General features: G+C 39.0%; 1 pseudogene; it reads left to right on the top strand.

The window, feature by feature from the left end:
- Positions 1-6108: 6108 nt before the first annotated feature.
- LOC112587109 lies at positions 6109-11305 on the top strand (annotated as a pseudogene).
- Positions 11306-12397: the final 1092 nt, after the last annotated feature.

The following is a 12397-nucleotide window of genomic DNA, read 5'->3' as shown; positions in this document are numbered from 1 at the left end:
CATCATTTATGTTAGAACCTCCATTAACTTTCAGATTTGTGGAACCAATAATTTAAAGGATAACTACATTTTTGTTGATGCCCTGATTTGTGAGGTTCAATCAAATAGTGTTCTTTAAACAAGGGAATGGAATTTAGGATAATTAGTCTTGGTTCTCATACTGTGGTATACATCAGAATTGCTTATGACGTAGGTTTTAAAAGTTAAGCAAAACACAAATTCTGAAGCAGTGGGTTTGGAATGAGGCTTGGGAATCTGTTTTTAACAAGCTGAAATCTCCAGTAATTGTGATATAGGTCATTCATAATTGAGAACTAAGTTCAAGAAGATGATTAGTACATTTAATGGCTCATGTTCCTTTATTGTCAATTGCTTTAAGCTGTTTCACCCATTCTGCTTGCTTGTTTTATATAGATGCCAGGGCATCAGAAAATGAGAGATCCTGTCTTGTCCTGATTAAGAGAAGCATGCACTTGGGATAAAAGATATACAGGTGGCAGTTGAAAAACTTAAATTGATGAGCCATAGCTGAGAGAAAAGAAAATGGATTTTGGGATTAATGGGGCCTGTTTACTAATTCAAATTCTGAAATGACTAACTTTGTGATCCTCTAAGTTACTTCATTGAGCTAAATGTCAGTTTTCTGTTACCTGTATTTGTCAGAGTAATGCTAATTCTGTCATAGATAAGTCCTGAACTCTCACTGGACTTAACACACAAAAAATTATGATAAGGGAGGGTCTCCACACAGTTATTCAGGAGCCTCATTGACAGTGTCTGCCATGTAAAGTGCAGATATCAGCATGTGGTTCCCAAGGTCATGGACATATGGCTGGTAGTTGAAGAAAGAGAATGGAAGATCTTATAAATTCTGATGGTCTATGTATAAAAATAGAAAACATGAATAGAGTTCTCTGAATGACCTATAATAAACTGGCCCGAGTGACTCATTCTAGTCTTCATCTGCTTTGCATGTTACCCTTGATACTATCTCCATGAGATGGACCTTTCTAATCAATTGAATGAAAATGAAGAGAGGAGAAAAGCAAGAGAAAGCTGCAACTTGAAGCCTACAAGTTTTCATGAGGCAGAAGGGTATTAAGTTGGAGATACCTTCTTGGTAGCAATGTGTATGATTTGATGTTGAGAGGCAATAGGAAGATTTTATGTATTCACTTCCATAAACATAATCAACACTTAAGTAATGTTTGAAGTAACTGAAAATCAAAGATATCAGATAGGGAATGAGTGCAAAGGGTCAAAGATCCTAGGAAGGAGTAGCAGTTAAGGGGTAGGGAGAGGAAGAGGAGGCAAATGAGTTATAGAGACAAATTCTGGAAAGAAGATAAAGACAAGGGGGATGCAGTGTACAGAAGGCCTATTAGAGAGCCAGGGAAAAGGCTTTGGTTTTGACAAGGAAGAGATTAGTGGTGATCACCATCAATGTGTTTTATTATGGTATTGAGGTAGAAACCTGACTGTAAAGGAGATAAGAATAAATTGGGATATGTAGAAAGGCTGGGACTATAGATTGTCCTTTGAGGAGATGATGTTGAAGGAAATGAATGAAATGGCACAGAAGGCTAACAAGGAGAGGGTGTTAAGAGTTTATTATGAAACATCAGATTTCAATAGGTAAGAAATTGAAGCCATAGATGTATGAGAAATTTTAATTCTTTAAATATATAATCCAAATTTAAGTACCCATCCCACCTGGCTGGGGTGGGGAGGTTTTGATCTCAGTTATTATGGGATTTCTTCCTCCATGTCCCCAGGGTTGAGCAAAGTTCTCCAAGTGGGGACAAGATGTTTTGCTGGTGTTAGACATTCTCATTTCTGGTGTCCAGCATCTCTAAATGATCCAAACATTATCCTGTGAGTTCCTGCTGTTCCGTCCTAAGGCTTCTTTCAGAGAATGGGAAGTGAGTCTCTGTATCTCTTTCTTCTTCCCTGGAGACCTGCTCACAGCAGTCCTGCTTGAAGCTTTGAGGAAGGCTCCCCTCATGCACCTCCTCAACACCCTCTTCCCTTTCTCTCCCTCTTTGGGGAACACAGTATAAGCATTTCAAGATAAGAGTATCCTTTCCCATCAAAGAACTCGTTTCTGCCCTGCAAGGACAGGGAAAATCTAAGGCACAAAAAATACAAATGAAATGGGGACTACTAAGGGGGGAGAAGGCGATGGCACCCCACTCCAGGACTCTTGCCTGGAAAATCCCATGGATGGAGGAGCCTGGAAGGCTGCAGTCCATGGGGTCGCTAAGAGTCGGACACGACTGAGCAACTTCACTTTCACTTTTCACTTTCATGCTTTGGAGAAGGAAATGGCAACCCACTCCAGGGTTCTTACCTGGAGAATCCCAGGGACTGGGGAGCCTGGTAGGCTGCCCTCTATGGGGTTGCACAGAGTCGGACACAACTGAAGCGACTTAGCAGCAGCAAGAGGGTAAACACAAATCAGTGACTTCTCATCACATTTATGGCAAATTTTGTTCTAAAAAAAAATCAAAAGGATTTCAAAGGGGAAGTGGAGACTGGATGTGCATGATAAATTGTTAACACCAAAAGCATGTCATGGTTTACGTGCCATCACTTTTGTTGCCCTTCTCAGCTTCTTTAGTGGGGAATAGCACTTTGTTGAGCAGTAGGATACCACTCACTGTGTTTTGAGCTCTCTTTCTTAGTTGGCTGAGAGGTAAGAGACTGCCTTATGAAAATAATAACTAGAAAAATAAAGCATTCTATTGATCCATTAGATATAAAAAGTTTAATTTTCTGTTAGAAGGTGATTCTTTGGCTTTGTTAATTCCAGTGTTTTTCCAGCAAAAGACATGTGCCTTTGATAAATATTTGTAGTGTTTAATCTGTGATGGTACTTTATAATGTAAATTATATTTATGTATACACATATGTATATATAATTATACATGTGTATATGTATACATATAATTATACATATGTATATTTATACATATATATATACACATTCTTATTCAAAACTATGTTTCCTGTGACTGTAAAAAGTAGTTAAAAACATGATTTTTAGTTATTTCCAACTTGTAATATTTTTGTTGTATACCAACTTCGTGTATCTCAGTGTTAAAATTTAAGAACGTCTGATTAGTTTAGAAAACTATAGAGAAAAAAGGCAGTTCATAAAGAAATTTTAGTCTCACTTTATCTTTAAGAGACACTACATTAACATAGGTGTTATGATAGAAAAAGGTGGTTGCAAAATACAGTATACTGTCATGCCTTATTACCATCATGCTGCATAATTGTTTTTAAATATCATAAAAATGTGAAAAAATTTGCAATTGTTTTCCACCAACCCCACCGCTGCTGCTTTTTTTTTTTCATAGTATTGCTAAAGATTCACTTTTGTATAGTTAACCTAGACATGAAATGATTTTTCCGTCCAGAATATGGTAAATGAACAAATTGAATGACACTGAATGACAGTTGGTGACTTGCCCAGGGACACATAGCTAGGAAGTAGCAGAGTAAGATGGAGAAGGCAATGGCACCCCACTCCAGTACTTTTGCCTGGAAAATCCCATGGATGGAGGAGCCTGGTGGGCTGCAGTCCATGGGGTCGTTGGGAGTCCGATACGACTGAGCGACTTCACTTTCCCTTTTCACTTTCATGCATTGGAGAAGGAAATGGCAACCCACTCCAGTGTTCTTGTTTGGAGAATCCCAGGGACGGGGGAGCCTGGTGGGCTGCTGTCTATGGGGTCGCACAGAATCGGACACGACTAAAGTGACTTAGTAGTAGTAGTAATAGCAGAGTAAGAATGATGACACATTTTCCCACATATACTTCTAATATTCCTACTTGAAATGAGAGCAGGGAGTAAAAGTGAATAAAATATCCATACTTTTAACCTATTCAGTTTATATATCTGTATACACTCAGTTCACTATTATAGTCGATGCCTCTGTCAAGGAGAGATTGCCATAGAACAACAAGCAAATGTATTTGATAAATGAAAAACAACAAAACGGGTTTTCTAATGAATTAGAAATAAGGTAGTGAAAGAACAAGACTCACAACCTTATTATATGGTAATAATGACTCAGTTGAATGACTGAGGTAAAGTATGTTTATGGTTTTGATTCTTTAATAGTCTCTACACATCCTAAATAGTAAGTTATTTGAAAGGAAGAAAGATTTAGGGATCCAGCCTTGTAATATCATTATTAGTGACAAATAAAAAATAGATAATAAAAACTCAATGAATTTAAATGAGTTTTAGTCATTTGAGCATGTCTACAACATTTTATGAAAGACAAATAACATATAACTTGTTAGGAACTTCTCTTTCAATTTTTTCTTATTTCTTGTAATAGAAAGCTAAAAGCCTAGAGGAGAGAGAACTTCTGATTTTTTCTTTTTTTTTTTTATCAAAGAAATAACCCTGAGATAGTCTCCCTACATCTTTCCCCCGCTTTTTTTCCTGCATCTGATCTTTTGCCGACTTTGAAAAAAGCTATCCAAACCCACTTTCAGATCTACCGCTAATTGGTGCCTTTGTTGGTTGCCTTAGTAGTGAGGCCAAAGATTAAGTGGTTGTGGAGTCTAGACTTCTGTCCTATTTTGAGTGTTGCTCTGCAGGTCAAGGCTGAATTATATGGACAGCATAAAGTTGTCAAGACAATCACAGTTTTCTAAACTCTGTCAGCAAAGTCCCAACTGCTTCAGGAAGCATTATAGTATGTGAGCTGCTGCTGCTGCTGCTGCTAAGTCGCTTCAGTCATGTCCGACTCTGTGCGACCCCATAGACAGCAGCCCACCAGGCTCCCCCATCCCTGGGATTCTCCAGGCAAGAACACTGGAGTGGGTTGCCATTTCCTTCTCCAATGCATGAAAGTGAAAAGTGAAAGTGAAGTCGCTCAGTTGTGTCCGACTCTTAGCGACCCCATGGACTGTAGCCCACCAGGCTCCTCCAACCATGGGATTTTCCAGGCAAGAGTGCTGGAGTGGGGTACCATTGCCTTCTTCGAGTATGTGAGCTACTATGAACCAAATCCAAAGAATGGAATTTGGAAAAATATGCCTTAAGAAAAATTGCCAAGAGTTGTTTTGATCCCAGCAAGTGAAAGGAAAAAGAGTTCTGATCGTGGATAAATAAGAATAAGAGTGTCAGGCAGGCAGCAAATGAGTGTTCTCCTTTTGTTAGGAGAGGTCCTGAATTAACAAAGGATACAAACTACTCATTAATGTATGCAAGGTTTCCCAGAACAGGCAAAAGGTCTTAACAACAAGAGTTATTCATGACTAGTGGTGTAAAACAAATATAAAATGTTAATAAAAACACATGTGTACTTATAACTCATCCTCTCCATTATTAATTGGCAATATCTTAAGGTCAAATAAGTGTGAACATTCAGTCCTGTTTTTTTAAATTGGAGTCTAATTGCTTTACAATGTTGTGTTAGTTTCTGCTGTACAACAAAATGAATCAGCTCTATGCATGTATGTGTGTGTGTGTGTGTGTGTGTGTATATATATATATTTCACCTTGCTCCTAACCCTCCCCCATTCAGTCCTGTTTTTATGTCTAGGTGGTTGGATCAAGGTTCCTCTGTTAAACTAACATGTCTCCAACATTAGGGTCAGTGTTGGGTGCCTTGGAAACAAATGTAAAAAATGGCAAAGTATATGCTTTCTATTTCTGACATAAAGAAGTAACCAAATTAGGAGTTTCATTTTTGGCTTGAGGCACTAAGGACTCTATTTTGCTAAAAGGTAAGATCCTTGGACAAAATAGCAGAGACATTTCCTTTTAAAGTGGGAGAACTGTCAGACAGAACCAAGGAAGGCTTACTTAATCTTTTTGAAAACTTTTTTAGAGTCACAATTGTAATACACAATTTCCTAATGTTTGCTGGCCAGTGTTCTCCGATGTAACCACTGAAAGCAGCCATAGCAGTAGCTGTGAGAATGGATCTGATAAGCTTTAAGAGTAAGTCAGTAGCTTGTATAAATGAACAAATAAAAAATGTTACAGTATAAAGAAATAAAACCCACATATGTACGTGGGATTGCCTAGCTTTCAAGAAGACATATCTACAGATGTAGTTATCTCTTTCCCAGCCAGAACCATGGAGGGTACAGAAGAGAAGAAATAGAAGGTTTCTGTTGTGCTAGAAACCCTTAATAAAGAGCAAAAGAATTTCATAGAGCTTATGATCAAGTGCCTGGGAAAGAAGTTTCCCCAAAAGTTGCTTTGAGAGGCAAGGAGGAAGCTTATCTATAAGAAAGCTAAGCCCTATCACAAAGAATACAGGCAGCTTTAAGTACTGAAAGTCAAATGACCAGGATGGCATGAAAAGCTGGCAACTTTTGTGTACCTGTAGAACCCAAGTTGGCATTTGTCATCAGGATAAGAGGTATCAGTGGTGTCAGCCCAAAGATTCTAAAGATGTTACAGTGTCTTCACCTTTGTCAGATCTTCAGTGGCACCTGTGTGAAGCTCAACAAGGCTTCACTTGAGACACTGAGAATTATGGAACCATATGTCACATTGTTGTTCAGTCGCTAAGTCGTGTCTGACTCCTTGCGACCCCATGAACTGCAGCACACCAGGTTCCCCTGTCCTTCACTGTCTCCCAGAGTTTGCTCAAATTCATGTCCATTCAGTCAGTGATGCCATCCAACCATTTATCTTCTGTTGCCCCCTTCTCCTCTTGACCTCAGTCTTTCCCAGAATCAGGGTCTTTTCCAATGAGTAGGCTCTTCACATCAGGTGGCCAAAGTATTAGAGCTTCAGCTTCAGTACCAGTCCTTCCAATGAATATCTAGGGTTGATTTCTTTAAGATTGACTGGTTTGATCTTCTTGCTGTCCAAGGGACTCTCAAGAGACTTCTCCAGCACCAAGATTTGAATTTAGCACTCAGCCTTTTTTATGTCCATCTCACATCCATACATGACTACTTGAAAAACCATAACTTTATTATTATTATTTTTTTATTTTGACATTTTTTATTTTTTTAGATAACTTACCATTGTCATACGTGCAACCATCTCTATCAAACTTTTATAAGTATTTAGTTTTTGCCAGAATTTTTTAGAAGTTCATTATTGTTTTTTATATTATATCAACTATTCTTTTTTAAAAATTTAAATTTATTTATTTTAATTGGAGGCTAATTACTTTACAATATTGTATTAGTTTTGCCATACATCAACATGAATCCACCATGGGTGTATACGTGTTCCCCATGCTGAATACCCCTCCCACCTCCCTCCCCATACCATCCCTCTGGGTCATCCCAGTGCACCAGCCCCAAGCATCCTGTATCCTGCATCAAACCTGGACTGGTGATTCATTTATTATATGATATTATACATGTTTCAATGCCATTCTCCCAAATCATCCCACCCTCTTCCTCTCCCACAGAGTCCAAAAGACTGTTCTATACATCTGTGTCTCTTTTGCAGTCTCACATATGGGGTTATCATTATCATCTTTCTAAATTCCGTATGTATGTGTTAGTATACTGTATTGGTATTTTTCTTTCTGGCTTACTTCACTCTGTATAATAGCCTACAGTTTCATCTACCTCATTAGAACTGATTCAAATGTATTCTTTTTAATGGCTGAGTAATACTCCATTGTGTATATGTACCACAGCTTTTTTATCCATTCATCTGCTGATGGACATCTAGGTTGCTTCCATGTCCTGGCTATTATAAACAGTGCTACGATGAACATTGGGGTACACATGTCTCTTGCAATTCTGGTTTCCTCAGTGTGTATGCCCAGCAGTGGGATTGCTCGGTCATAAGGCAGTTCTATTTCCAGTTGTTTAAGGAATTGTTCTCCATAGTGGCTGTACTAGTTTGCATTCCCACCAACAGTGTAAGAGGGTTCCCTTTTCTCCACACCCTCTCCAGCATTTCTTGTAGACTTTTGGATCACAGCCATTCTGACTGGCATGAAATGGTACCTCATAGTGGTTTTGATTTGCATTTCTCTGATAATGAGTGATGTTGAGCATCTTTTCATGTGTTTGTTAGCCATCTCTATGTCTTCTTTGGAGAAATGTCTATTTAGTTCTTTGACCTATTTTTTTCCATTTATGATAAAAACTCTCCAGAAAGCAGGAATAGAAGGAACATGCTGCTGCTAAGTCACTTCAGTCGTGTCCGACTCTGTGTGACCCCATGGATGGCAGCCCACCAGGCTCCCCTGTCCCTGGGATTCTCCAGGCAAGAACACTGGAATGGGTTGCCATTTCCTTCTCCAATGCATGCAAGTGAAAATTGAAAGCGAAGACGCTCAGTCATATCCGACTCTCAGCAACCCCATGGACTGCAGCCTTCAAGGCTCCTCCATCCATGGGATTTTCCAGGCAAGAGTACTGGAGTGAGGTGCCATTGGCTTCTCCAAGAAGGAACATACCTCAACATAATAAAAGCTATAAATGACAAACCCACAGCAAACATTACCCTCACTGGTGAAAAATTGAAAGCATTTCCCCTAAAGTCAGGAACAAGACAAGGGTGCCCACTTTCACCACTACTATTCAACATAGTTTTGGCCACAGCAATCAGAGCAGAAAAAGAAATAAAAGGAATCCAAATTGGAAAAGAAGAAGTAAAACTCTCACTGTTTGCAGATGACATGATCCTCTACACAGAAAACCCTAAAGACTCCACCAGAAAATTACTAGAGCTAATCAATGAATATAGTAAAGTTGCAGAATATAAAATCAACACACAGAAATCCCTTGCATTCCTATACACTAATAATGAGAAAATAGAAAGAGAAATTAAGGAAATGATTCCATTCACCATTGCAATGAAAAGAATAAAATACTTAGGAATATATCTACCTAAAGAAACTAAAGACCTATATATAAAAAACTATAAAACACTGGTGAAAGAAATCAAAGAGGACACTAATAGATGGAGAAATATACCATGTTCATGGATCGGAAGAATCAATATAGTGAAAATGAGTATACTACCCAAAGCAGTCTATAGATTCAGTGCAGCCCTATCAAGCTACCAACAGTATTTTTCACAGAGCTATAACAAATAATTTCACAATTTGTATGGAAATACAAAAAACTTCGAATAGCCAAAGCAATCTTGAGAAAGAAGAGTGGAACTGGAGGAATCAACCTGCCTGACTTCAGGCTCTACTACAAAGCCACAGTCATCAAGACAGTATGGTACTGGCACAAAGACAGAAATATAGATTAATGGAACAAAATAGAAAGCCCAGAGATAAACCCATGCACCTATGGACACCTTATCTTTGACAAAGGAAGCAAGAATATACAATGGATTAAAGACAATCTCTTTAACAAGTGGTGCTGGGAAAACTGGTCAACCACTTGTAAAAGAATGAAACTAGAACACTTTCTAACACCATACACCAAAATAAACTCAAAATGGATTGAAGATCTAAACATAAGACCAGAAACTATAAAACTCCTAGAGGAGAACATAGGCAAAACTCTCTCTGACATAAATCACAGCAGGATCCTCTATGACCCACCTCCCAGAATTCTGGAAATAAAAGCAAAAATAAACACACACAGAACAGTAGTCACTCAGTCGTGTCTGACTCTTTGTGACCCCATGGATTGTAGCCCACCAGGTTCCTTGGTCCATGGGATTTTCCAGGCATGAATACTAGAGTGGGTTGCCATTTCCTTCTCCCAAAAATAAACAAATGGGATCTAATTAAAATTAAAAGCTTCTGCACAACAAATGAAGCTATAAGCAAGGTGAAAAGACAGCCTTCAGAATGGGAGAAAATAATAGCAAATGAAGAAACTGACAAACAACTAATCTCAAAAATATACAAGCAACTCCTGCAGCTCAATTCCAGAAAAATAAACGACCCAATCAAAAAATGGGCCAAACCATAACTTTAACTAAACAAATCTTTGTTGGCAAAATGATCTCTGCTTTTTAATACACTGTCTAGATTTGTCATAGCTATTCTTCCAAGGAGCAAGTGTCTTAATTTTGTGGTTGCAGTCACCATACGCATTGATTTTGGAGGCCCAGAAAATAAAATCTGACACAATTTCCCCCTTTTCCCCATCTATTTGCCATGAAGTAATAGGACTAGAGGAGAAGGCAATGGCAACCCACTCCAGTACTCTTGCCTGGAAAATCCCATGGGTGGAGGAGCCTGGCAGGCTGCAGTCCACGGGGTCGTGAAGAGTCAGACACGACTGAGTGACTTCACTTTCACTTTTCACTTTCATGCATTGGAGAAGGAAATGGCAGCCCACTCCAGTGTTCTTCCCTGGAGAGTCCCAGGGACGGGGGAGCCTGGTGGGCTGCCGTCTATGGGGTCACACAGAGTCGGACACGACTGAAGTGACTTAGCAGCAGCAATAGGACTAGATGCCAACATCTTCATTTTTGAATGTTGAGTTTTAAGCCAGCTTTTTCACTCTCTTATCTTCATCAAGAGGCTTTTTATTTCCTCTTTGCTTTCTGCCATTAAAGTGGTATCATTTGATATCTGAGATTTTTGATACTCCTCCTGGTGATCTTGATTCCAGCTTGTGAGTCATCCCGCCCAGCATTTCATATGATGTACTCTGCATATAAGTTAAGTAGGCAGGGTAACAATATACAGCCTTGATGTATTTCTTTCCTAATTTTGAACCAGTCTGATGTTCCATGTCCAGTTCTAACTGTTGTTTCTTAACCTGCATACAGGTTTCTCAGGAGGCAGGTAATGTAGTTTGGTATTCTCAGCTCCTTAAGAATATTCCACAATTTGTTGTGATTCACACAGTCAAAGGCTTTAGTGTAGTCAATGAAGCAGAAGTAGCGTTTTTTTTTTTTTTGGAATTCCCTTGATTTTTGTATGATCTAACACATGTTATATGTGTGGAGGAGAGTACCCAAATCTGAAGTCTGTAAATGAATTTATCTGAAAGCATGGTTATGGCAAAATCAATAAGAAATGAATTGCCCTGACAGATAACTCATTGTTTGCTCTTTCTCTTGGCAAATATGGCATCATCTGCATGGAGGATCTGATTCAGGAGATCTAAACTTTTGCAAATTATTTCAAAAGAGCAAACAACTTCCTGTGGCCCTTCAAACTATCTTCTCCACAAGGTGGAATGAATAAAAAGACCACTGATTTTGTAGAAAGTAGAGCTGTTGACAGGGAGGCCTGGCATGCTGCGATTCATGGGGTCGCGAAGAGTTGGACACGACTGAGCGACTGAACTGAACTGAGAGATATTGGCAATAGGGAAGACCAGATCAGCAAGCTTATTAATTATAATGATGAACTGAAGCATCTACCATGATTATTTTTGTAATCTGGTCAGTTATTAAACAGTGAATACTTTCAAATTTAAATATATTGTTGTCTGGGTGACTTTTATCTTTCCTCTGCCTTCCCCTAACTATTGTGGCAAATCTTGATGTGGTAGAATGAAGTCAAATCAACAGCCTGTAGAACAAAAACTGAGGGTCCAGTCTATGTCTTGTGAAAAACATTCCTTGGGTTTATTGAAGATTTTCCTGTACAAAAGTCCTGATTTTTCACTTTTGAGTTGGCCAAAATGGGTCTATCCTAAGAAAATCTATTTCAGAGGCCTTCATGCATGATTAAAGGTTCAGTTTACGAATAAAATCTGTTGCTGAAAATTAAAAAAGGAAGATGTACTTAAACAAAGCATAGTGAGTGTTCTTGGAGAAGGTGATAGCACCCCACTCCAGTACTCTTGCCTGGAAAATCCCATGGACAGAGGAGCCTGGTAGGCTGCAGTCCATGGGGTCACTAAGAGTCGGGCACGACTGAGCGACTTCACTTTCACTTTTCACTTTCATACATTGGAGAAGGAAATGGCAACCCACTCCAGTGTTCTTGCCTTGAGAATCCCAGGGATGGGGGAGCCTGGTGGACTGCCGTCTATGGGTCACACAGAGTCAGACACGACTGAAGCCACTTAGCAGCAGCAGCGGCAGCAGTGAGTGTTCTTAGGGTAAAGAGAAAAATAAAAAAGAACAGAATCTTGCAAAGTCTAATGATGGTGATAATGTGCTCTGAACTGGGACATTTGACAGCCAAATTCTTACTGCCATGCTTTTTCAAGAGAAGAGAGGAGAGTGTGACCATATGTAGGGGATGTTGTGTTATGAATAGTTAGCTGCACAGGCTCAGACTTGGAAAAACGAGTATCATCAGTTCTCAGAAGCTGTGTGAATTCAGGTAAATCATTTAACTCTTAAATGAATACCGTTTAACTCTTTGGTAGTTACTTCCCTAATATGCTAATAGGAATTCATTAATCCATTTATTTCTTCAACAAATAGTGATTGATTGGCTATTATGCACTCAGTAAGTCAGTTCAGTTGCTCAGTTCAGTTCAGTTCAGTCACTCCGTCATGTCCGA

The sequence above is a fragment of the Bubalus bubalis genome, chromosome 9 (genome assembly GCF_019923935.1).
Source record: "Bubalus bubalis isolate 160015118507 breed Murrah chromosome 9, NDDB_SH_1, whole genome shotgun sequence".
NCBI lineage: Eukaryota > Metazoa > Chordata > Mammalia > Artiodactyla > Bovidae > Bubalus > Bubalus bubalis.
This window is presented reverse-complemented; position numbering and strand designations above follow the sequence as displayed.